The 27,047-nt window shown below is 40.7% G+C and overlaps 1 long non-coding RNA gene across 2 annotated transcripts in view; it reads right to left on the bottom strand.

Moving 5' to 3' along the window:
• Nucleotides 1-5,248: 5,248 nt before the first annotated feature.
• The window catches only part of LOC131277360 (uncharacterized), a 59,813-nt gene continuing 38,014 nt past the window's right edge, over nucleotides 5,249-27,047 (bottom strand). Inside the window, exons 2-4 of one of the 2 annotated variants that reach the window (XR_009184549.2) lie at nucleotides 7,470-7,647; nucleotides 6,012-6,683; nucleotides 5,249-5,327 (exon numbers count right to left, since the gene is read on the bottom strand). This is a non-coding gene — a long non-coding RNA (uncharacterized lncRNA). Of the gene's footprint in view, nucleotides 5,328-5,696; nucleotides 6,684-7,469; nucleotides 7,648-27,047 lie in introns of those variants that run through there. The other variant, XR_009184547.2, reaches the window with a different exon arrangement.

The raw sequence follows: 27,047 nt of genomic DNA, 5'->3' as shown, positions 1-27,047 counted from the left end.
AGTAGTGAAAACAGCATGATATTGGCACAAGGAGAGACACACAGACCAATGGAACCGAATTGAGATTCTGATAGAGATCCTCAAATATATAGTCATATAATATTCGATAAAACCACCAAACCCTCTCAACTGGGACAGAATGGCCTATTCAACAAATGGTGCCTGGAGAACTGGATATCCATATGTAAAGAATGAAAGAGGATTACCATCTCACACCTTATACAAAAATCAACTCAAGATGGATCAAAGACCTAAATATAAGAGCCAAGACCATAAAGACTTTGGAAAGCAGTGTAGGGAAGCATATACAAGACCCTGTAATAGGAAGTGGCTTCATGAACTTTACACCAAAAGCACGAGCAGCAAAAGAACAAATAGATAAATGTGACTTCCTCAATTTAAAGCCTTCTGTACTTCAAATGATTTTGTCAAGAAAGTGAAAAGAGAGCCTACACAATGGGAGAAAATATTTCATAACCATATATCTGATAGGAGACTTATATAACCTGCATATATAAAGAACTCCTATATCTTGAAAAGAAAAAGACAATGAACCCATTTTAAAATTGGGGAAAAGATTTAAACAGATACTTCTCCAAAGAAGAAATACAATGGCTAAAAAGCACATGAAAAAATGCCCCAAATCTCTAGCTATCAGGGAAATGCAAATCAAAACTACAATGAGATACCATCTTACTCCCATAAGATTGCCAGCTGTGAAAAAAACAGAAGACTACAAATGCTGGAGAGGATGTGGAGGAATGGGAACACTCATCCACTGCTGGTGGGATTGTCAAAGAATCCAGCCATTGTGGAGGACATTTTGGCAGTTTCTCTAAAAACTAGCCATAGATTTTCCATATGACCCAGCAAGTCCACTGCTGGGTATATACCCAGTAGAACCGAAAACAAGGAAACAAACTGATATATGCACATCAATGTTCATAGCAGCAGTGTTCACTATTGCCAAAAGTTGGAATCAACCCAAATGCCCATCAACAGATGAATGGATAAATAAAATGTGGTATACACATACAATTGAGTACTACTCAGCTATAAGAATGAGTACACTACAAACACACGTGATAACATGGATGAATCTTGAGAAACTCATGTTGAGTGAAGCAACCCAGGCATTGAAGGGCAAATACTACATGACCTCAATGATATGAAATAAGTAAACCAAGCTGCCTCAGAGAGCTAGAGACTGGACGATAGACTTAAAAGAAATTGGGGTGTAGAGGAAGGATGTAACAAGACACCTACATGGGTGAAATCTATGATAAGCTGGAGGTAAGTATTTGTACAAGGAAGGGATAAAATTGGGGCATAGGTTTACCATTGTGTGGGGCTTTGCAGGCTTGAGGGGGGCTAGCAATGGGAAGATGGGTAATATTACCCAAGAAATTGGGGAGAGGGTAGGGCAACATACAAACATAGGAGATTGCTAGGTATTTGGTTGAGAGTATAATGCTGAGAAAACTTTTTTAAAAATATAATAAGGATCATTACCTATTTAAGATGCTTAAAGGAGATAATCAGATGCAGGACAGGCTCCTAGGGAATATGTGAATGCTCATTTTGCCATAGTGGGTTATATCATTGGATAGAGATCCATATGATGAGAGTGAAAGTATACCCACATACTGGGGAGGACTGATGCCCTTAAATAGAGGGAATTGTATCTCTCAAGAGAAATAGTGGCTCCCAGTGCATTAGGGAAGTTGATCATATCAAGCCCTCAACACTGTTGCAAGTATCTCTGAACATGACCCTTCAAGCAATGAAGATTGACTGTCACTGTGGGCCCTAAGGCGAGGGGGAAAGAGGTATTGAATAGATGGAACCAATGTAACTGTGTGGGCAATAGAAGTGTTCCACAAGAGTACACAAGGATGTATATAAGACATAAAATTAAACCAAAAATATATAGGGGCTGATAGGCTAAAATGTAAATCATAATGTAAAACATAAGATAACTAAAAATTTAGAAAATTGTATCATCGAAAATATAAACCACAAGGAAAACACAAATGTTACCTTGTTTGAAAGCTATTGTCTCAATATCTGTACAACAGTTTCAGTAAATATAGTAGGAATATGTAAAAAGATTATTGCTGTGGAAGGGAAAAGGTTTTATGTTGGATATGTGGGAGTACTGTATATTGTATATATCAATTACTGTGATCTAAAACTTTTGTGAAGATAAGGTTAATTAGAAAAAAGAAAAGAAAAAGAAAGGACATAGCGAGGAAAAGACGGAAGCATTTGCCTTGACAATTTGCATACAGGGTCACACTTATTGCAGTGATGGAAGGCAAAACATCAAAAACAAAGTTTTTGCATTTTTAAATTTTTTGATACCCCAATTAATTTTTACCTTAATTTTTCTAAAAATTAATATGTATTCTATATCTAACCTTTAAACTCATCACTATATTCCATTTTACTATTAATGGAACCTGGCAATATATTGGGCTTCACTTTCCAAGAAGTTTTGGATCACAGAGAGGTTCAACAATGGCAGGGGAGGAATACTGGTGTGGGATGTTATTGACAGGAAACACATGGTTGGCAGGGATTTCTACAGGGCATATACCCAGGGTGCATAAAAATGTTTGGATATTTTCATAGTGGATATAAATTAAAAACAACTGAGGGAGTGCTGAGTTCCTAGCCATGGGAGCTCTAGCACAGTCCCTAAAGAAACAGCAACAATCCCCCAAGTGCAACGGCAAAGACCAAAAGAGAATGAAGGTCCAACAAGGAGACCTTGATACTATTGACTATGCTTGTGAGCCTGTGCACCTGAAATAAGAACAAAGCCTAGAGCTGCAGGGTGCCTAAGAGTTACCTCCTGAGAGCCTCCATATTGCTCAAATGTGGCCAGTCTCAAAGCCAAACTCAGCTTATAAATGTGTTGCCTTCCTCCCAGCATGGGACATGACTTCCAGGGATGAGCCTCCCTGGCACCAAGGGATTACTACCAAGTACCAGCTGATGATGTAACTAGAAAATGACCTTGAATAAAAGGGTCAACTCAGACCAGCAGAATATCTCAGTCTACATATAATACTAGGAGTTAAAAATACATTTTGACCTGAATCAAGGGGGAAATGGAAAGGACAAATGAGTTTATATGGCTATGAGTCTCCAAAAAGAGCCAGGAGGTTATCAGAGGGGTTGCCCTTATGCACACCTGAGCAGAGTCCCAGAGACAGATAAAGTAGATACAACCCTGGGTATTGGTTCTTCTGATGGCTACAGAGACCCACAGGTTCTATGGTCATGGCAGATGGAGTTTAGTGCCATGTCAGTTGGCCCTGCTTTGGAGTTTGTGTTTCTGTGTGATGGAGCTGGACTCAGATGTGATCTTTGTCCAAAGCCTCTCCTTTTACTTTTACCAGAACTGTAGTTAGTGCTGGGGTTTAATATATACCCAGAGGACCTGAATCTCTGGACTATGTGATAGCCAGGCCCTAAGCCTTAACAGACTTACCCCTCTCAGCTAACATGGAGTTGAAGAAGGTCAACCACCACACCAGGGAGCCAAGAGTGCCTACAACTGAAAGCAGGAGGATTGCAGCCTGCATCCATGTGGAATCTAAGCCCCCACTTAATATAGATGTGGAGTGGACACAACATTCCAAGGTCCACAGGATGGAGGAATAGAGTATGGATTAGAGTGGACTTACTGATATTCTATTCATGAACTATTGTGATTAGTAATCAAAGAAAATGTGGCATTGGTGTGGAGAAAATGGCCATGGTGGCTGCTGGGGATAGGGAATGGGAGGAAGAGATGTGATGTGGGGGCATTTTCAGGGGTTGGAGTTGTCCTGGTTGTGCTGAGGGGACAGTTATCAGACATTGTATGTCTTCCCATGGCCCACTGGGTGGAATGTGGGAGAGTGTGGGCTATGATGTGGACCACTGACCATGAGGTGCAGCGGTGCTCAGAGATGTATTCACCAAATGCAATGAATGTCTCATGATGATGGAGGAGATTGTTGTTATGGGGGGAGAAGTGTGGTGAGGGGGTGGGAGGTATATGGGGACCTCATATTTTTTTAATGTAATATTAAAAAAATAAATTGAAAAAAAAATAAAATTGTAATAACCATGTAAAAAATGATAAAATTTCTCATTAAAAAAAAAGAGATGAATGGATAAGTTGTGGTATAGACATACAATGGAATATTACTCAGCTAATAATCATTTTCTCAATTATATAGAGATTTAATTCATATAGATACGAGCCAGACCATTCACCTGTTCACACCAGTACACTTTGACAAAGGCCTACCCCAATGAAACCAACAAACCAACCAAAGAATTTTTCCTTCATGCCCTTTTACAGTCAATACCTGCCCACCCCCAGTATTTCTCACACCTGCTGGGAAGAGACCAAACTTGGTCCTCTTCTTTTACAGGACATCATTTTTTCAGTTATAATGAGCTTTGTAACTTCAATCCATTGTGCCTACTGATAAAGTTTTCTGCTTCCATTGCAAACTCCTCCCTCTTGTATCTATTTCATTTAATAACATGTAATTTAAAAATGATCAAAATATGTTTTCAGCAGTACAGTAGATGCATTATCATAGTACATTGAGAAAACTAGCACTGAGAGTTTAACTGAATCAAAGATGTTCACACAAAAAGGGTACTTGGGATTGAAATCAGGAGCTGACCAATTTCAAATTTCATGCTTGCTACTTATTTTTTTCTCTAATACTCATTTTCCTCACCTTTGAATGGCAATAATTACATGTGTTTATGAGGACATACCTGTGAATTTTCTAATGGGTCCAGGCAATCAGTGAGTAGTTGATAATGCTTTTATTATCTTAATAGGAGTCAGAGAAAATTGAGAATGTTTATTGTCACATACACATACATTCTATCCCTCTCTCTTTCTCCCTCTCTCTCTGTCTCATACCCACCCACAGACACACATGTGCACAAGCACAGAAACACACACAGCTGCTTTCTGAAAGATCATGGCAAGTAATGCAACTCCCGCTTTTCCTGTTTGGGCCGTTGGAATGTGTCCTGGTGCTTAGAAAGACCAGGAACAAAGAGGAATCCCAGAGAAACAGAGCCATGGCCTAGTTGCATGGTGGCTGCAAGAGTCTGCTGGGGATCATGTGACCTCTGTGGGGACCAAGTGACCCTTGCACTCAAGTCCGTGTCTTCTTATCTTCAGCAGCATCTCCATGAGCAAGTCCTAAACATGAGACCTTCAGGTCTCTGGGCAAAGGGCCAAATGATCCCCCTCAGATGTCATCTTCCTGAGAATTGTAGTTCACAGAAGCATATATTTTCTGAAAAACAATTCATTTATTGTAGACGTGCAACTGGAATGAAATGTTTGTAGTGTCCTTCCTACTCTGTTGCCTACCCCAAAACCATAACCAAATCTCCTAGAAGGCTGCAAGTGGTTTTTGTCTGAATTACAGTTTTTCTAAATAGAGACCTAACAGGAATTAGGCATATAAGCTCCTATAGGATGTGTAGATGGAAGGCAATCATCAAGTAATCTTGGAAATTTCCATCTGTGCCCTGGATATAGACAACCCCCTGCAGGTGAGGAATGAAGCTCAGTAGGCATTGTAGGGTCAGGAGAAGGGTCAGCCTCACAGAATTAAGGAACACACCAGAATGTGGAAATGAAATTTGAGACATGCCTGAGACCTAGAGGAAACCGTGCAGGCTGTGAAGGATCACTCCTATAATGGATCTACTGCTACTTGATTCCTTAAGTGAGACTGATAGCTAGAATATACACTTCATAAAAATTTCTTCACTTAAGCAGCTCTGGGTCTTCCCAGACATAACTGAACTAGTTTTCAATCAGTCTAATTTTAGAAGCTTACACTTTGCATCTGGTTCCCTGAAGAATATTAACCAAACCTTCTCAGTTTTGCTTACTGGAATAAAAACCTCAAAGCAAAACCAAACAGAATGGTGTCAGGAGTATCTTGTGACCCAGGAAATCTGTAACTTACCTCAGAGGATAAAAACCTTGATATCCTTGAGTGCTCACTGAGAAAGGAGTCATGGAGACTGGCATGTAAGCACCTGCACAACACTTTCTAAACTCTGACTTATTTGGTGCTGAAATCAAGGACAAGGTGAATGTGCTTGAGAGAACACAGGCCTGAGAAATTGCATGTATCCTCCTCACAAGGCCCCTGGAATATCTAGTCCTCACTATGTTTGTTTTTTTTACTTGTTTTACTTCTCCCTTAGCCCTCTCCTTTGCCTATAAAAACCCTGGCTCCCATTCTCACTTTGAACAGGTTTTGGGAAGATCCCCCAGTTCCTTGCTTGTGCACTCACATAAATCACCTCCTCACAGAGACCTGTATCTCCTTGTGGCACAGGACTGGGGGTGGAGGGGCCTTCTGTTGGAAATGCCCCTGCACAGGGTAACAAGATCCCAGAGATTCTGTTTGGTGGTGCTAAGTTCACAGCGGTTTTCTTTCTGTTGCTCACAGCTGCAAGTCTCCTGACCACAGTTCTCAGCCCACTTTCATGTCATGATTTTTCACTTAGCTGTGTTCCAAGTGGTGTCCCAACTTGGGTTACCATGTTTGAGCATGAAAGTTGATGTTTTATGAAATATAAAAATAAATTACCTTGGCAACAAGCTTCTTGGTATTTCTCAGGTACTTGTGCTAAAATCATCAGATCATGACACAGAAAGGAAATTGGGAAGGGGAAGGTTAGAATAACAAGCTAGGAGAGGCAGGGCAAGATGGTGTCTGAGTGAGTGCACCTTACAGTCTCTCCTGCAAAGAGGTGGCCAAGTGGGGATGGGGTCTTGCCAGAGTGGGCTGTCTTGGGGGCTTGCAGGGTGGAGGGTGTGTGGATGTTGATTTGGAGAGACAGTGACAGAGGTGCCATTTGCTAAAGGTAGAATTGCGGGTTACAAGTACAGAGGTTGGAAGCTGTGGGCTGGTGGGACCCTTCCCTCTGGGGCTGGCAGCTGCAGTATGCCCTGAGAACTGTCGGTTGTGCAGCAGTATTCCTGGGCCCCATGGTCCCTGGATGTGTGGTGCCCAGGTCAGTGTCCCCTGAGGCCCCATAGCCCGTGTTCCACGGACCTTCATACCCTGGGTTTGCAGTGTCCCAGATTTTCCTTTCCCTAGTCCAGCACTCCTGGAGGTCTGGGGTTGCCCTAGCCCTCCAGTTTTGGACTGATTCTGTGGGTGGGAGGGATTTGGTGGGGGGTGCAGCAGGGGGGCCTGGCTAATATGGGTTCAATATTCTGGTGATTCCCCCCACTTCTGTTCTTTTTATTTTTCCACTTGGAGGAGCATACCGGCTAGCTTGGGGAGAGCCTGGGAAGAAAGGAGTGGCGAATCTGCTGAGAAAGCCTATTCACCTAAATACCCTGGGATAGGAAACTTGGTCTGGGAGAAGGTGGACTCAGAAAATCAACTAGCCCTCTTGTAGCACACCTTAAGGAGAGGGACTGAAGGAGGTGCATTCCAAGCTTCCAATAGCATACTTGGGGTTCCTGGTGAGGTGTGGGTGCTCTCTCTCTGGAAATTAAGTCATTGTTTTCTGTGTGGAGCTGGTTCAACAAGAACCCTCTCGAATCTCCTACCAGACCTCTCAGGTAGCTTTCCTGCTGCCCTGGAAGAGAAGTGAGAAGGGAGAAAGGCCAAATGTCAGATTCCTAAGCATTTTATTTAACTGAAAAGAGGATTCCCTTGCTCGAAGCTTTGTCTGATATTTTCATGGTTTCGGTTTTTTCCTTCCTCTTTATCCCCTGAAGGCCCTTTTTTCTGTTTTTCTTTTTCTCTCTTTTTCTTCTTGTTGCTTGCTTCCCCCTCCCTTTTGTCCCTTTTTTCCTTTTCTTTCTTTCTCTTCTTTTTTATTCTTTTTATATTAGGTGCTGCAGGGAGCACTTCACATTTGCTGTATTACTTCATCCTCAACTTTCTCTTTTCTGTGTGTATTGATTTTGGCCACCTACACTATCCCCTTTCCTCTACATCTTTCTATCCTCCATCATTTATTGTTTCCCTTACATTACACCTCTCTTTGTTTGCCCCCTTATTTTTCTGACTTTTTATTTCTAATACCTTTGTTCTGTTTTCTGTCTTATATTCACTCTTTATATTATTGTCCTTTCTTTTCTCTTTCCATCTCTCCTGAACACAGTGGCCTTTTAATTCACACTATATTCCTCCCCATATTCAGTTTCTGTCTCATTATACATTCTCTGCTTTACTTACTGTTATAACTCTACAGAGCTTACATGAATCTAATATCCATTCTCTTAGATCTCACATGTTTCTTCTGTTAATACTTACTATAGTAGTATATCAATACTACTATTATTCATTTTCTTTTCTTACTCCTTTTGCTTTCTCTGGCCCTAATGTTTTCCTTCAAGTGAACTTAGACAACAACAAGGAAATAGAATAAGAAGAACAAAGTGACAAAGAGAAGACTTAACACACAAAAAAACAACTAATTAAACCCCTCCACAAAGAAGCTAAGCAACTGATTAAACCTGTCAAGATAAAATGATGACCAGACAGCAACAAAAAACTACAAACCAAACCAATAATCAGGAAAACATGCACCAAACCAATGAACACAGTAAAAAGTAGGAAGAGGAGCAGAACATAGAACAAGTAATTAAAGCTCTTGAAACATATTTTAGGGACCAATTCAATGAAGAGAAGGAAGAGATTAAGAATATGAAAAGAACACTTTGAGAGAATACAGAAGAAATTGATATACACAAAAAGATAATGGATATGATGGTGATGAACAGCACAATTCAAGAAATCAAAAATACACTCTCAGCAAATAACAGAAGACTCAAAGAGGCAGAGGAGAGAATTAGTGATATGGAAGACAGTACATCTGAAATCAAAGAGATAGTAGAACTGATGGATAAAAAGATAGAAAAAATCCAGCAGGGACTGAGGAAATTGAATGATGAGGCAAAACACACAAACATACACATTATAGGTATCCTAGAAGGAGGAGAAGGGAAAGGGGACAGAAGGGGTGATGGAGGAAATAAAGGCTGAAAACTTCCCAAACCTATTGAGGGAAATGGATGTACATTATTCAGGAAGAACAACACACCCCAAACAGCATACATCTCAACAGGCTTACCCCAAGACATACACTTGTCAAATTATCCAATAATCAAGACAAAGTGAAAACACTAAAAGTAGCAAGAGAAAAGAGAGCCATCACATGCAAAGGAGGCTCCATAACATTAAGCACTGATTTCTCATCTGAAACCATGGAGGCAAGAAGGCAGTGGTATGACATAGTCAAGGTCCTAAAAGAAAAAAATTTCCAACCAAGAATACTCTACCCAACAAAGTTAGCATTCAAAAATGATGGTGAGTTCAAAATATTTACAGATAAACAGAAACTAAGAGAGTATGCCAACAAGAATCCTGCCCTTCAAGAAATACTAAAGGGAGTTCTGCAGGAAGAAAGAAAAAACCAAGAAAGACAGAGTTGGAGCAGAGTGTAAGAGCAACAAAAAAGACAAACACAGATAAAATCAAACAAAATATGACAAACACAAATCCAAAGAAAATATGGCTAACATAAGAAATTCCTTGAAAATATTAACACTGAATGTCAATCAATTAAACTCACCTGTCAAGAGACTCAGACTGGAAGATTGGATAAGGAACTATGAACCATCTATATGCTCTCTACAAGAAGCGCATCTCAGACTAAGGGATTCAAGGAGGTTGAAAGTGAATGGTTGAAAAACAATCTTACAAACAAACAATGGCCAAAAAAGGGCAGGAGTAGCTATATTAATATCAGACAAAATAGACTTTAAATGCAAAACAATAGTGAGAGACAAAGATGGACACAACATATTAGTGAAAGGGATAATCTTTCAAGAAGAAAGAACAATCATAAACATTTATGCTCCTAACAAGGGAGACTTGAAATATGTGAGGAAACACTGGACAAACTAAGTGAAGGAATAGATGCTTCTACAATTATAGTGGGGGACTTTAATACACCACTATCAACTTTGGACAGAACATCTCAAAAGAGAATCAATAAAGAAGCAAAGACTTTTGAACAATATATTAGAGGAGCTGGACCTAACAGACATATATGGAACATTATACTCAAATATAGTAGGATATACATTCTGCTCAAGTGCACATGGATCATTCTCCAAGATAGACCACATGCTAGGCCACAGAAAAAGTCTCAATGAATTCAGAAAGATTGACATCATACAAAATAATTCTCTGACCACAGTGGAATGAAGCTGGAAATCTGCTAGGGCCAGGGACCTAGATTTGGCACCAAGAATGGAAATTAAACAACACACCCTTATAAAAACAGTGGGTCAAGGAGGAAATCCCAAAAGAAATTAATAACTACCTTGAAACTATTGAAAATGATAACACAACATACCCGAGCTTATGGGATGCAAAAAAAGCAGTACTGAGAGGGAAATTTATGGCCATAAATTCATACATCAAAAAAGAAGAGCTAAAATTGAAGAACTAACTGCACACTTGGAGGAATTAGTTAAAAAAACCAACAAACTAATTCCAAAGGAAGAAGAAAGAAAGACATAACAAAGATAAGAGCAGAACTAAATGAAATAGAAAATAAGAAAGCACTTGAAAAAATAAAACCAAGAGCTGGTTCTTTGAGAATATCAATAAAATTGACAAACCCTTAGCTAGACTAACAAAGAAAAAAGGAGAGAAGATGCAATACACAAAATAAGAAAGGAGAAAGGAGATATCACCACTGACCCCACAGAAATAAAGACTATCATGAGAGGATACTTTGAAAACTATATTCCAACAAGAAGGACAATTTAGAGGAAATGGACAAATTCCTAGAAACAATAAGCAGTCTACATTGACAAAAGAGGAAATTGATGATCTCACCAAACCAAACACAAGTAAAGAGATAGAATCAGTCATTAAAACCTCCCAACTAAGAAGAGCCCTGGGCCAGACAGCTTCACAGGTGATTCCACCAAACATTCCAGAAAGAACTAACACCAATCTTTCTTAAATCTTCCAAAAAATTGAAATAGAAGGAACATTGCCTAATTCATTCTATTATGCCAAGATTACTCTGGTACCAAAGCCAAACAAAGACACCACAATAAAGGAAAATTACACACCAATCTCTGAAATGAACATAGACGTGAAAATCCTCAACAAAATACTTGCTAATCGTATTCAACAACACATGACCAAGTGGGATTCATTCCTGGTATGCAAGGATGGTTCAACATAAGAAACTCAATTAATGTAATATATCATATAAAAGATTGAAGGGGGGTGACAGACTTGACCCAGTGTTTAGGGCATCCATCTACCACATGGGAGGTCCGTGGTTCAAACCCTGGGCCTCCTTGATTTGTGTGGAGCTGGACCATGTGCAGTGTTGATGCACACAAGGAGTGCCATGCCATGCAGGGATGTCCCCCACATAGGGGAGCCCCATGCACAAGGAGTGTACCCCATAAGGAGAGCTGCCCAGCATGAAAGAAAGCGCAGGCTGCCCAGGAATGGTGCCGCACACATGAAGAATTGACACAACAAGATGGCACACCAAAAAGAAACACAGATTCCCATGTTGCTGACAACAACAGAAGTGGACAAAGAAGATGCAGCAAATAGACACAGAGAACAGACAACCAGTGTGGTGGGGGGAGGGGAGAGAAATAAATAAATAAATCTTAAAAAAAAAAAACCACAGCTAACATCATTTACAATGGTGAAATCCTAAAATCTTTCCCTCTAAGATCAGGAACAAGACAAGGATGCCCATTATCACCCATTCTGTGTAACATAGTCTTAGAAGTACTTGTTCAAGCACTGAGGCAATCACCAGACATAAAACGCATCCAAATTGGAAAGAAAGAAGTCAAAATTTCACTATTTGCAGATAATGTGATCCTATACATAGAAAACCCCGAGGAGTCTACAAGAAAGCTTCTAGAACTTATAAATGAGTTCAGTAAAGCCACAGGTTACAAGATCAATGCGCAAAAAAATCAGTAGCATTTCTATACACCAATAATGATCAATCTGAGGAGGAAATCAGGAATCAAATACCATTTCCAATAGTAAATAAAATCAAATACCTAGGAATAAATTTAACTAGAGATGTAAAAGAAATCTATGATAAGCTGGAGGTAAGTATTTATACAGGGAAGGGATAAAATGGGGGCTTAGGATGGGACTTTGTGGGCTTGAGGGGGGCTAGGGATGGGAGGATGGGGCAGATGGCCCAAGAAATTGGGGGGAACATTTGAACATAGGAGATTGTCAGGTATATGGTTAAAATTATAATGCAGAAAAACTCTTTAGAAAATATAATATGGAAGGTTACCTGTTTAAGATGCTTAAGGGGGGGCATCTGACACAGGGCAGGCTTCTAGGGAGTGTGTGAGTGTTCATTTTGTCATAGTGCGTTGTTATATCATTGGGTGGAGACCCATACAATGAGAGTGAAGGTATACACACATCCTGGGCAGGACTGATGTTCTGAAACAAAGGGAATTGTATCTTTCAAGAGAAATGGTGGCTCCCAATGGGTTCGGGTAGTCAAGTGTGTCAAGTCCTCAACATTGTTGCAAGTATCTCTGAATATGGTCTTCAAGTAATGAAGATTGTTGTGGTGGGCCCTGATGGGAGGGGAAAGAGGGGTTGAATAGATGGAATCAGTGTAACTGTGCAGCAATAAAAGTGTTCCACAAGACATTCAATTATGGATATAGAACATGTTAAATTACACAAAAAATGTATAAATGTCTATAGGCTAAAAATGCAAACCATAATGTAAAACATAAAATAACTAAAAATTTAGAAAATTGTATAGTCAAAAATACAAAGTATAATGTAAACTCAAATGGAACCATGTTTGAAAGCTATTGTTGCAATATTTGTACATCAGCTGCAGCAAATATAATATGAACACATAAAAGGATCATTGCTGGGGAAGGCACAAAATGATGTTGGATATGTGGGAGTACCATATACTGTACATGTGAATTACTGTGATCTAAAACTTATGTGAAGACAAACTTAATAATTAGGGAAAAAAAAGAAAGGATGTAGACACTGAGGAAGAAATGGAAGAAATTGCCTTGCCACTGTACATACAGGACAATACCTATAGCAGTGATGAAAGGCAAAATGTCAAAAACAAAACTTTTTCATTTTTTCATTTTTTGATACCCCAATTTTTCTTTTTTTTATTTTTTAATGTTACATAAAAAAATATGAGGTCCCCATATACCCTCCACCCCCCCTCCCCACTCCGCCCACATCAGCAACTTCTTTCATCATTGTGGCACATTCATTACATTTGGTGAATACATTTTGGAGCACTGCTGCACCACAGGGATAGTGGTTACATTGTAGTTTACACTCTCACCCAGTCCACCCAGTGGGCCATGGGAGGACATATGATGTCCAGGAACTGTCCCTGGACATCCTGAAAATGCCCCCACATCATATCTCTTCTTCCCTCTCCCTACCTCAGCAGCTACCATGGCCACTTTCTCCACATTAATGCTACCTTTTCTTCCATTACTAATCACAATAGTTCCAGAATAGAATATCAGTAAGTCCACTCTAATCCATACTCTATTCCTCCATCCTGTGGACCCTGGGATGGTTATGTCCACTCCACCTCTATATTGAGATGGGGCTTAGATTCCACATGGATGATGGATGCAATTCTCCTGCATGCAGTTGTAGGCACTCTTGGCTTCCTGGTGTGGTGGTTGAGCATCTTTTCACATGCATTTTGGCCATTAGTATTACCTCTTTGGAAAATTTTCTAGTCTTTTGGCTTTTTAAAAATTGGGTTGCTTGCCATTTTGTCAAGTTGTGTGATCTCTTTATATAATGTGGAAATAAACCCTTGTCAAATATGTGGATTCTGAAGATATTTTCTCATTGAGTTGGCTACCTTTTCACCGTCTTAGTAAAATTTTTTAAGCACAAAAGTGTTCAATTTTGAGAAAGTCCTATTTACCTAATTTTTCTTTATTGCCTGTGCTTTGGGTGTAATCTCCATGGAACCACCATGTACCACAAGGTACTAAAGATGCTGACCTAATTTTTTTGTTCTAGGAGTTTTATTGTCCTTGCATTTATATTTAGTTGTTTGATCCATTTTGAGTTCATTTTTTAATAAGGTGTGGGATAGGGGGCACTTTCTTTAGGCTAAGAATATCCAGTTTTCCCAGTACCATTTGTTGAAGAGGCTGTACTGACCTGGCCGAGTAGCTTTGACAGCTCTGTGAAAAATCACTTAACCATAGATTTGAAGATCTTGTTTTGAGCACTTGGTTTGATTCCATTTGGCAATCTGTCTGTCTTTATTCAAGTACCAAGCTGTTATTACCTCTGTACCAAGATAGTATCTTTTAAAGCCTGGAAGTGAGAATCTTCCATCTTTATTCTTTTTAAAGATATTTTTGGCTATTTTGGCCCTTATCCTTTTAGACATTTTTAAAAATTGGCTTTTCCAATTCCACAAAAATGACTGTTGGAATTTTTATTGGGATTGTGTTAAAACTGTAGTTCAGTTTGCATAGAATTGACATCTTAATGATATTTAGTCTTCCCAGTTATGCATCCAGAATATTCCTCCATTTATTTATATCATCATTCTTTCTTTTAGCTATGTTTTATACTTTCCTGAATATAGGTAATTTATGGTCTTGTTTTAATTTATTCCTAAGTATTTGATTATTTTAGAAACTATGGTAAATGAAATTTTTTCTGACTTCCCCCCTCAGATTTATCATTAATAATGTATATAAACACTATTGATTTTTGTAAATTAGCCTTGTATCAAGCCACTTTGGTGAAATTGTCTATTAGTTCTAGGAGTGTAGTTGTAGATTTTTTGGAATGTACTAGTTATAGGATTATATCATCAGTGAATAGTGATTTTACATCTTCCATTCCTATTTGGGTACCTTTTTTTTCCCTTGCCTAATGGCTCTATCCAGAACTTGTAGCACAATATTGAATAACAGTGGACAGAGTGGACACCCTTCTCTTATTCCTCATCTTAGCAGAAAAGCTTTCAATTTTTCATATATGTATTTTATTGTATTAAGAATGTTTCCTGCTATTCCTATGTTTTGGAAGGATTTTATCAGGAAATGATGTTGTATTTTGTCAAATGCCCTCTTTTGCACGTACTGAGATGATCATGTGTTGTCCCAAGGCAAATATTTTCTCCATTTTGTTCTCCCAGGACAATGTGTAAATACGTGATACAACAAGGTACTGTTTTTACTTAACTTTGTGTGTTCTGTTTATATTATAGATAATCCTATTGAGAACTGAGACTGTGGCTTGGCTTTGAATATGAAATACAATCAAAATCCAGCAAAAAGTAGATAGGAAACAATTTCAATTTAATTTAATAATACAAAGTCAATCTGGGTTCTTTCATTTTTCACCATTCTTGTCTGTTTTATTATTATTATTATTATTATTATTAAAAAAATTAAAATACTTTAATAATGATTGAAGTGATGGAGACTGCCCATCTGCAGAGAAGATTCATAAATAAAGCACCCTATGCCCTAGAGGCCAGTGCCCATCCTCCAGTGGAGGAAAAAACCACTTCGGGATTATTCTGCAGTTGGAAACGGAAGCTCCACTTCCCAAAAATGGGCAGGAAGATACAACTGGGCACCAGCTTCAGCTACTGATTAGTAAATTTGGCAGACTAAAGTATAGTCCTTAGAATGGCTAAAATTTAAACATATCCAAGTCAGAAGAGATTGGTATCCACCATTTTAACTCCACCCCATGCACGAGGGAGGCAAATGGACTAAAAAGCCCAGTGCTGGTAGGGACCAGCTTCTTTCCATCCAGATTGGATTGCAGCTCTAGCCCAAGACCCAGTCCCACTTCCAGAGAAAGTTGGGGGGACCGTTGCCAGACTCTCTGGAAAAATACAGTACACACCATGGATGCCAGTAATCATACTACACTGGTGGTGCAAGCCATCTCAGGAGCTCCTCTGTGACTGGAACTGGAAGCTCTATTTCCCAAAAACAGGGAAGGAAGAGATGGTTGGCCACTGATTTCAGCTACTAATTAGTAAATTTGGCCACCTAAAGTACAATCCTAAGAACAGCTAAAGTTTTAACCTATCCAAGTCAGAAAGAGGCCAGTAGGCTATTTTGACTTTGCCCCCAGCAAAGATGAAGCTGGGCTGACTGAAAATCACCCTGCTGGTAGGGACCAACTTCTTTCACTCAGATCAGCCTGCAGGCCAAGCCAAGGCTTCAGCCCCACCTCTAGCAGGAAAGAAGCAGGTGGGTCCTCACCACCGTCTCCAGGTAACTGCAGGTACATTCAGTGGGGAAACTGAATAGTGGGAACTCTACTGGGGCAAATACAATCATTTTGGACATGTGTGGCATAGATTATTGCCCATACCTGTAGCTCCACTACTCCATAGGCAGGGGAGAAAAGGACTTGAGACATCATCAGTCTCTCTGGGTGACTACGATTAAGGCCTGCAAAACTTGGATTATCACACACAGCTGTGGCTCTGTCCATACACCTGGCAAAGGAGAAAGTTGGGACATGCTTCATCAGTCCCTGGGGAAATGAGGGCAACTTGAGCCTCACAGCTTAAAGCACCAACTACATCTTTGGTTCCTACTACACAACAAGCAAGGGAGTAAGGACAAGAAGCACTAAACTAAAAAGAAAACTGCACCCAGAATAAATACTTTTAGTAAGCCAGATGCCAAAACACCAACAAAAAACTGCAATCCATGCCAAGAAACAGGAAGCTATGGCCCAGTTGAAGGAACAAGATAAGCCTCCAGATGATATAAAGGACAACATTGAGACAACTAATCAGAGATGTTCCAACAAATCTCCTTAACTAATTCAATGAGATGCCTAAAGAGATTAAGGATATTAAGAAGACACTGCATGAGCACAAAGAAGAATTTGAAAGCATACATAGAAAACTAGCAGATCTTATGGGAATGAAAGGCACAATAAATGAAATTAAAAATACACATGAACCATAAAATAACAGATGAGGAGGCATAAAGATTGGTGAGCTTGAAGAAATGGCCTTTGAAAGCAAACATACAAAAGAACAGATGAAAAAAAAGAATGGGAAAAATTGAACAAGGTCTCAGAGAAATAAATGATAGCAAGAGACATGCAAACATATGTGTCATGGGTAGACCAGAAAGAGAAGAGTAAAAGGGAAGAAGGGATATTTGAAGAAATACTGGTAGAAAATTAATCAACCCTATTGAAGGACATGGATATGCACATCTAAGAAGCACAACACACTCCCATCTGGATAAATCTGAATAGCAACTGAGACACATACTAATCAGAATGTCAAATGTCAAAGACAAAGAAAGAATTCTGAGAGCAGCAAAAGAAAAGCAATGTATAACACATAAGTGATACCCAATAAGATTAAATGCCAATTTCTCATGAGAAACCATGGAGGCAAGAAGACAGAGTTATTATATATTTAAGATACTGCAAGAAAAAAAGTGCCAGAAAAGAACCTTATATCCAGCAAGATTGTCTTTAAAAATTGAGGGTGAGTTTAGAATATTCACAGATTAAAAGAAATGGAGAGAGTTTATAACCAAAAGACTAGCTTTGCAGGAAATATTGAAGGGTGTGTTACAGCCTGAAAAGAAAAAACAGGAAAGAAATGTTTGGAAGAGAGTCTAAAAATGAAGATTATATTAGTAAAAGTAGCTGAAGTAAAAAGAGTGGTGAAAGTAAAATATGACAGATAAAAGCTCAATATTTATGAATATACTTAACCCATGTTGTAAAGCACTTGTATTCAGAAAACCACAACTCATTGTTAAAAGAAATAAATAAGACCAAAATCTTTGGAAGAACATTCCATGCTCAGATTGGAAGACTAAATGTTACTAAGATGCCAATTCTACTCAAAATGATATACAGATTGAATGCATTCCTTATAAAAATTCCACGAGCATTTTAAAAATGAATGGAAATTTATTTGGAAGGGTAAGGAAGGGGTCCTGAATAGCCAGAAACATCTTAAAAAAGAAAAGCAAAGTCAGAGGACTCTCACTTCTGGTCTTTAAACCATATTACCTAGCTACAGTGGTTAAAAACAGCAATGGTACTGTCATAAAAACAGACACATAGACCAACGGAACTGAATTGATTGTGGTAAGGTGAGGTATGAGACCCCTGTATGATCTTATGTATGTTTGCTTTGTAAGTTCACAAAAATTACAATAAACTTATTGTCTATATATTTTATGTATGAGTGATATACTTCAATATATGAAGAAAAATGGGGGAAAAAATCCACAACCACTCACAACCAGCATATCTGCAGGCTTGGTTTCCTGCCATCTTCCAACCTTGGGATCACCCTGATGAATATGACATCCCTCCCCCCTACTGCTCTGTGGGCCTCCAGCTGGCTCCAGTGCCACCTTCTTCCCATCTGACCAGGCCCTTCAGACACCCCAAGTGGCAGCACTGCCTCAGCCAGAAACCCCCAGCCTGCCCACACTAGGGTTCTGCAACCCTACCCCAAAGTGTAAAGACCTCTTTAACCCTAGAGTACCCCCCCCAACCTATTTGGAGTCCCTGGTGGGCAGCCTCATGGAGCCATCAGCTCTGACAATTCTTTCCAGTCTGCAAATCTGGCAGCTCCCACCTCAACCTCTCCTCAAGGCCAGCCACCCCTGGGCAGCACCAGTTAGCTTTGGGGGGTTGATACCCACAAGTTCCACCTTGGACACCCAAGCCAGGCTCCAGCTGGCCTATGGGTCCACCCCTACTGTATTCTCCTCTGGCACAGCCAATGCATCTGATTTTGCATACATCACCAACGTGCCCTGTGCTGTGACCAATTTCAAGGCCAACGTGAGGCAGTGAATCTCAACAATTGGCAGCACCACTCCAGTCGGGGTTTAAGCAGCACATAGGAGCTTTGGGAACCAAGTGGAGGTCACAGATCTGTGCTCCAACATTCAAGCACTCAGGATAAAAGCAGAATGGAGGGGGGTCCCACACTACAAATTGCTATGGAATAAGCTTAAGCCTGAAGCCCTAGGGCCCTGGAGCCAGAGAACCCCTACTGCCATTGTGGGAGCCAGCACCCCTAATAGGAACCTTGTGTTTGGAGGCACTAATGCCCCTACAAGCTACCCAACACCCAGAGACCTGCCATGGCAGAGCCCCTTCCCGTGGAGGGCCCAGCACCTCTCAAACCCATATTGGATTTACATGCACATTCATCCCTTTATTCCCACCAACCCACCAGGAACAGCCTTGCTTTCAGGGTTCAGTCATCACAAGGCAGGGCTTTGCATGAGACAGAACTGTGGGCCCTCAGCTCATTCAATTCTCTCCAGGTGGGGCTCCACCATCTCAGGGTCTAAGACGCAAAAGCTGGCCTGAGGGAGAGGAACCTCAAAAAGCAGCCTTGGGAAGTGGATATGACTCAAGCAATTGGGCTCCCATCCACCATATAGGAGGTCCAGGGTTTGATGCCCAGGGTCCCCTGGTGAAAGCAAGCTGGCCCATGAGGCAAGCTGGCACATGTGGAGAGCTGGTGCAGCAAGATGACTCAACAAAAAGACACAGAGGAGAGACAATAAGAGACACAGCAGATCAGGGAGCTGAGGTGGCACAAGAGAATAGTCACCTCTCTCACACTCTGGGAGGTCCCAGAATTGGTTTCTGGAGCTGCCTAATGAGAATACAAGCAGACACAGAACACACAGCGAATGGACACAGAAAGCAGACATCGAGGTGGGGAGAGAAAGAAATAAAATAAATTAATAAAAAAAAAAAAAAGAAGTAGTCTTGTCCACTTTCCTTCAGGCTGAATCTGCAATTGACCAATTTAAATGTGTTATACAAACCAACCCCTGTTCTCTTCACTCCTAGAGCCAGTTGGAGTCCCAAAGATAAAAGTTTCCATTTCCTCTGCATTCCCTGCAGTTTTGTTCCTGAAGTTGGGGGTTTGGGCTATCATCTGGTAGGGTCACAGTAGCCAGATTACTTGGGCAGGACAGGAGGTGATGACCTGACCCCTCCAGACGAAGAGCCGGCTGAGCCCACAGCTGCCCATAGGTGCCTCCTGCCCTTCCCATTTTCCTTGTCAGTCTTAGAGATGTCTTATAAATAAAACCTGTTTTTTTTCCTTTTACATAATATATCTCTGCTCTGTAAATCAAGTATAGAGAAGCCATTGACTTGTACAATTGGAGACAGATGAAGCCAGGTTTAACTCTAAAGTTTCTGATGTCCCAGCTAATGGGGTAGGGAAAGCAGCAAAATAAATGAAACCTGAGTATGAAGCCTGACACATAAATATTAAAAATGTGATCTGAGGTGGGGGGAGGAAAATAAAAAAATAAATAAAACCTTTTTTAAAAAATGTGATTTGACTTTAAGGTCTGGGAGTCCAGATATAGTGGATCCAGGGAAAGGATAGATGGGGTGCCCAGGGTAAAAGTGGCCTGGGGAAGGGATTGGTAGACAGGGACCCTGGGGAGAAGAGGCCCTGGGGAAGGAGGGAGACAGGTGGAGGCCCAAGACAGTGGGTCCAGGGAAGGGGACTCTGACTGTGGAACAGGCTATATCATCACTAGTACACCCAATAAAACACATGTGATACATTTAGTGTTTTGAAGCTGATTTTTTTTTTTTGCTTCTAATTAAGGTTTAGACAAATCACAGCTTCATCTAAAGAATGTGGGCCTGGCATCAAGGCCCTAGGACCAGAGTGAACAAGGGAAGAAAACTCACCTCTGCTCTGTAAGCAGTGAAATGCATATGTCTAAGATATGAAATATTCCTGGTCAATTTGTCTTAAAAAAAGCATAGGACTGGACAACCAGCAAGATGGCAGTGGAGTAAGAAGCTCCTAGAGTCAGCTCCTGCTACAGGGCAGTTAGTAAACATGCAGAGCTCTCTGGAGCTAGCTGAAGCACCTGTCTGGGGGCTCCAGGAGGCCAGAAGAGCATCCTGCAACATCCCTGAAAGAATAGGAGGAGGAGACTGCCCATCTACAGAGAAGGCTTGTAAGTAGAGCAAGTCACACCATGGAGGCCAGTGCCCATCCTCCATTGGAGGCACAAGCTGTTCCACAACTGTAATTGAAAGGTCCACTTCCCAAAAATGGGGAGGAAGAGATGGTTGGGCACCAACTTCAGCTACTGATGAGTAAATTTGGTGGGCTAAAGTATAATCCTAAGAACAGCTAAAGTTTGATACTGTCGTCAGAAAAAGGCTGGCAGTCACCATCTTAACTCTGCACCTGGCATGAGGGGAAGTGGGGCAGACTGAAAATCCCAGTCCTGATAGGGACAGGCATCTTCCCATCCAGATCAGATTGCAGCTGTAGCCTAGGCCTCAGCCGCACCTCCAGCAGGGAGGAAGCTGGGGGACCTGTGTTAGTCTTTCCAGGAAATTACCAGCCAAGCTACAGAGGCCAGTGAATATCTTACTATGGCAGCACAAGTCACCCCAAGAGCTATTCTGTGGCTGGAATTGGAAGTTCCATTTTCCCGAAAACAGGGAAGGAAGAGATTGTTAGCCACTGATTTCAACTACTGATTAGTAAATTCAGCTTGTTAAAGTCTAACCCTAAGAACAGCTAAAGTATGAACCTGTCCAAGTCAGAAAGAGGCTGGTAGCCACCATTTTGACTATGCCCCCAGCATGAGGGGAAGCCAGCCTGACTGAAAATCACTGTGACCATAAGGACCAGTTTCTTTCATCCAGATCAGCCTGCAGCCTTATCATAGGCTTCAACCCCACCTCCAGCAGGGAGGACACTGGCAAGCCCTGTACCAGCCTATCCAGGTAATTGCAGGTACCTTTGGCTGACACAGACTGAATAATTAGAAGTCTACTAGGGCAACTGCAGTCATCTTGGACCCACACTGCATAGACTGCTGTCCACACCTGCAGCTCCATCCCTGCCCCAGGCAGGGGAGAAAGGGCTGTGAAGCTTCATCAGTCTCTCTGGGTAACTACAGTCTAGGCCTGCATGACTTGAATTATTCCACACAGCTCTGATTCTGTCCCTACCCCTGGCAATGGAGAAAGTTGGGAGAAACCTCATCAGTCCCTTGGTAAGGAGGGCAGCTTAAGCCTTCACAGCTTATTGCACCAACTATATGCTTGGCTCCTACTGCACAAACAGAAAGGGAGAAAGAGCAGGAAGCCCTAAACTTAAGAGAAAAACTGCACCCAGAATAAATACCCTAGTAAGCCAGATGCCAAGACAACAACAAAAAATTATTATCCACACCAAGAAACAGGAAGATATGGCCCAGTTAAAGGAACAAGATAAGCCTCCAAGAGTTGAGACAACTAGTCATAGAAGTTCAAACCTCCTTTATAAAGTCAATGAGATGGTTAAAGAGATTAAGGATACTGAGAAAACATTGCATGAGCACAAAGAAGAATTTGAAAGAATACATGGAAAAATTGCAGGTTTTATGGGAATGGAAATCAATAAATGAAATTTTAAAAACATTGGAATCATATAATAGCATGTTTGAGGAGGCAGAAGAAAGGACTGGTCTCTGAAAGTGAACATACAAAAGAACAGATGAAGAATGGAAAAAAATTGAACAAGGAATCAAGGAACTAAATGTAGCAAAAGACATGCAAATATACATATCATGGATGTCCAAGAGGAGAAGAGAAGGGAAAAGGGGCAGAAGGAATATTTGAAGAAAAAATGTTTAAAAATTTCCCAACCCTATGAAGGACATAGATATCCATGTCCAAGAAGCACAATGAACTCCCATCAAAAAAAATCTTAATAAACCAACTCTGAGACACATTCTAATCAGAATGTCAGATGCCAAAGACAAAGAGAAAAGCAATGCATAACATAAGGGATATCCAATATGATTACATGCTGATTTCTCACCAGAAGCCATGGAGGTAATAAGACAGTGTTCTGATATATTTAAAATATTACAAGAGAAAAACTTTCAGCCAAGAATCTTATATTCAGCAAGACTGTCTTTCAAAAATGAGGGTGAAGGAAGTGGGCTTGGCTCAGTGGATAGGGCATCCGTCTACCACATGGGAGGTCCGTGGTTCAAACCCTGGGCTTCCTTGACCCAAGTGGAGCTGGCCCATGTGCAATGCTGATGTGTGCAAGGAGTGTCATGCCATGCAGGGGTGTTCCCAGTGTAGGGGAGCCCCACATGCAAGGAGTACACCCCATAAGTAGAGCCACCCAGTGTGAAAGAAAGTTCAGCCTGCCCAGTAATGGCACTGCCCACACAGAGAGTTGATGCAGCAAGATGATGCAACAAAAAGAAACACAGATTCCCATGCCACTGATAACAAAAGAAGCTGACAAAGAAGAACACACAGCAAATAGACAGAGAACAGACAACTAGGGTGGGAGGGAAGGGGAGAGAAATAAAATAAATAAATAAATATTTTAAAAATATTAGGGTAAGAGTAGAATATTCACAGATAAACAGAAACTGAGAGAATTTCTAAGCAAGAGAAAAGATTTTCAGGAAATATTAAAGGGTGTGAGAAGGAAGAAGCAAGATGGTCACTGAGTGAACTTGCCTTGCGATCTCTCCTGGGAAGAGACGGCTGGGCATGGCTGGAGGTTCTCTGAGGCAGGGATTTTTCAGGATTTTTGCAGGGCAGGAAGTGTCTGGACATCGATTTGGTGGAAAGGTAACGGAGAGGATTGGTCTATAAGATATAATTTCGGTTCTATTGCCCAGAGGTGAGACCTGCACATGGGTTCCTCCCTCTTGGGGGTGGGTGGAGCCATGGTGCCATGCAGTGGCTCAGCTTTTTGCTGGCTCTGCGGTGCTGGGGAGTTCGCGAGTCCTGCGTGGGCTGTTGGCGGGTTGATGTGACGGGTTGCCTTTGCGGATTGAATTGGGGAGATAGATGGTGTTTTGTTGTGAAGCGGGGGAAATTTTTGATTGCGGACACAAATAATAGCACTTCCACCTGAGGCCCCACCCCCACAAGGCCAGCTGCCGATCTGCAACTGAATTAGGCTGTAGGCAATAAAGGGAAGTAATTGGGAAGTTGTTTCAGGGTGCAGCGAGGGAGGGGGACACATCTGGAAGCTGATTAGGGAATATTTTGCGAAGCTTGGGAATTCCAGTTTTGGAATCTGTTTTTGGCATCATGGGCCAGGCTTCGGATCTGTACCAGTAAAGTGGCTGTGGTGTAAAGGCGCCCTCAAGTGGCAGTGTTGTGGAAGCACAGGGCGGGAGCTGTCCAAAAGCTGAAGTGATGATATACCCACATTAATGAGCCCTATTAAGTAAGTGAATTGCAGGGTTCAGACATAATATAGAGTTTGCGGATCTGACTTCCCCCATAGGGCTGGTGCCCAGCTGTGGGGATCCCCGAGGGCTATGTTACACTATGGGGCTCCTAGGCTTCCTGTTGACCAGATTGGAGGTTGCCAGGTCTGAATCCCCTAAACTCTGGTGGCCCACACCCCAGAGAATCACACCTCTTGAGTCTTTAATATCTCAGACTTTCCACCCCTGAATGCATCACGCCCTGAGGTCCATCTGAGGTCCTTGAATGCCCTAGGCTTTCAACAATGGCATTTTTTCTTTATCATTTCATTTTGTTTTGTTTTTATTTTCATTTTGTCTTATTTTTTACTTTTTTTAATGTACTGATTGCTAACATCGCATTATCCCCTAGTCTTTTCTAACAGCGTATCCCCCAAAGTCTTTTTTTATTCAGTTATTTAGGGTTTTTTTTTTTTTGTGGTTGTTGTTGTGTAGTTGGTGTTTTAATTGTGGTTCATGTATATCTGTTTTTTTCCTTTCCCCTACCTGTTCCCCACCCTTTTCCCACCCCCTTTTCCTTTCTTCCTTTCTTCTCTTCCCCCCCCTTTATTTATTTATTTTATTTTTCTGTTTTCTCTCTCCCTCATGTCCCTCATCTTCTACTTATTTTATTTTAACTCAATTATACAATAGGTGCAGCAGGAAACACCTCACATTTGCTGGGGTTTTCTCATCCTCCACTGCCTCATTTCTGTGTGAACTGATTTAGGCTACCTACACTATCCTCTTTCCCCTACATCTTGATATCCACCATCATCTACTGTCTCTCCTATATTCCACCTCCCACCTCCCTTTCTTTGATCCATGAAGTGTCTAAGTCTTAATTTCTAATACCTTTGTTTTGTTTTCTGTCTGTTATCCACTCTTGAAACTATTACCTTTCTTTTCTTTTTCCCTCTCTCATGAAAACAATAGCTTTTTAGCTCATACCATATTCCTCCCATATTCAATCATCTACCTCATAATAGGTACTCTACCTACTGCTATAACTCTACACAATTTACATGAATCTAACCTCCACCCTCCCAGATCTCATATTCTTGCTTTGTTAACATATATCACCAATACTACTTTACACTTTTCCCTTGCTTACACAATTGCCTTTCCCTGGCACTAATACTTTCCTTTAAAGTGAACTTAACCAACAACAAGAAATTAGAATAAGAAGAACAAAGTGACAAAGAGAAGATATAACACTTATGCAAAAACAACAGCTAATTAATCTCCAAGAGTAGACAAAGAAGCTAAGGAACTGATTAAATCTGTCAAGATTAAATAATGACCAGAAAGCAACAAAAATCTACAAATCAAACCAGTAATCAGGAAAACATGGCTGAATCCAATCAACAAACCAAAAATCAGGAAGGGGAGCAGAACTTTGCACAAGCAATGAAAGATCTCAGAACATTTATCACCGACAAATTTGATGAAATAATGAAAGAGGTTAACAACATGAAGACATCACGTGGTGGGGAAATTGCAGACATACGCAAAAAGATAACAGATATGATGGGAATGAACAGCACAGTTCAAGAAATCAAAAATACACTTGCAGCAAATATCAGCAGACTAGAAGAGGCAGAGCAGAGAATTAGTGATGTGGAAGACAGTACATCAGAAATCAAACAGATAGTAGAAGGGGTCGATAAAAAGATGGACAAAATCCAGCTAGGACTTAGGGACCTGAATGACAATGCAAAATGCTCAAACATATGTATTATAGGCATTCCAGAAGGAGAAGAGAAGGGAAAGGGGTCAGAAGGAGTGTTGCAGGAAATAATGGCTGAAAACTTCCCAAATCTACTGAAAGAGACAGATGTACATATCCAAGAAGCACAGTGCACTCCACTGGTCATAAACCCCAACAGGCCCACCCCAAGACATATACTTGTAAAATTATCCAATGCTCAAGACAAAGAGAAAATCCTAAAAGTAGCAAGAGAAAAGAAAACCATCACATACAAGGGAAGCTCCATTAGATTAAGTGCTGATTTCTCATCTGAAACCATGGCGGCAAGAAGGCAGTGGTATGATATAGTCAAGGTACTAAAGGAAAAAAATTTCCAACCATGAATACTCAATCCAGCTAAACTAGCATTCAAACATGATGGAGAGTTCAAAATATTCTCAGACAAACAGAAACTGAAAGAGTATACCAACAAGAAACCTCCCCTTCAAGAAATTCTACAGGCAGTTCTGCAGGAAGAAAGGAAAAAACAGGACAGGCAGAGTTGGAGGAGAGTATAAGAGCAACAGTGACAACAAAAAAAGACAAAAAGAGAAGGGAAAAAAATACAAACAAAATATGACAAACACAAATCCAATCAAAATATGGCTAACACAAATAATTCCTTGAAAGTAATTAACACTGAATGTCAATGGATTAAACTCTCCTATCAAAACATTCAGACTGGGACATTGGATAAGGAAATATGACCCATCCGTATGCTGTCTACAAGAGACACATCTTAGACCCAGAGACGCATGGAGATTGAAAGTGAAAGGCTGGAAAACAATCATACAAGCTAACAATAACCAAAAAAAGGCAGGAGTAGCTATATTAATATCAGACAAAATAGACTTTAAATGTGAAACAATTGTGAGAGACAAAGAAGGATACTACATTTTAGTGAAAGGGAAAATCTGT

Source organism: Dasypus novemcinctus (genome assembly GCF_030445035.2).
Source record: "Dasypus novemcinctus isolate mDasNov1 chromosome 11 unlocalized genomic scaffold, mDasNov1.1.hap2 SUPER_11_unloc_1, whole genome shotgun sequence".
Classification (NCBI taxonomy): Eukaryota; Metazoa; Chordata; class Mammalia; order Cingulata; family Dasypodidae; genus Dasypus; species Dasypus novemcinctus.
This window is presented reverse-complemented; position numbering and strand designations above follow the sequence as displayed.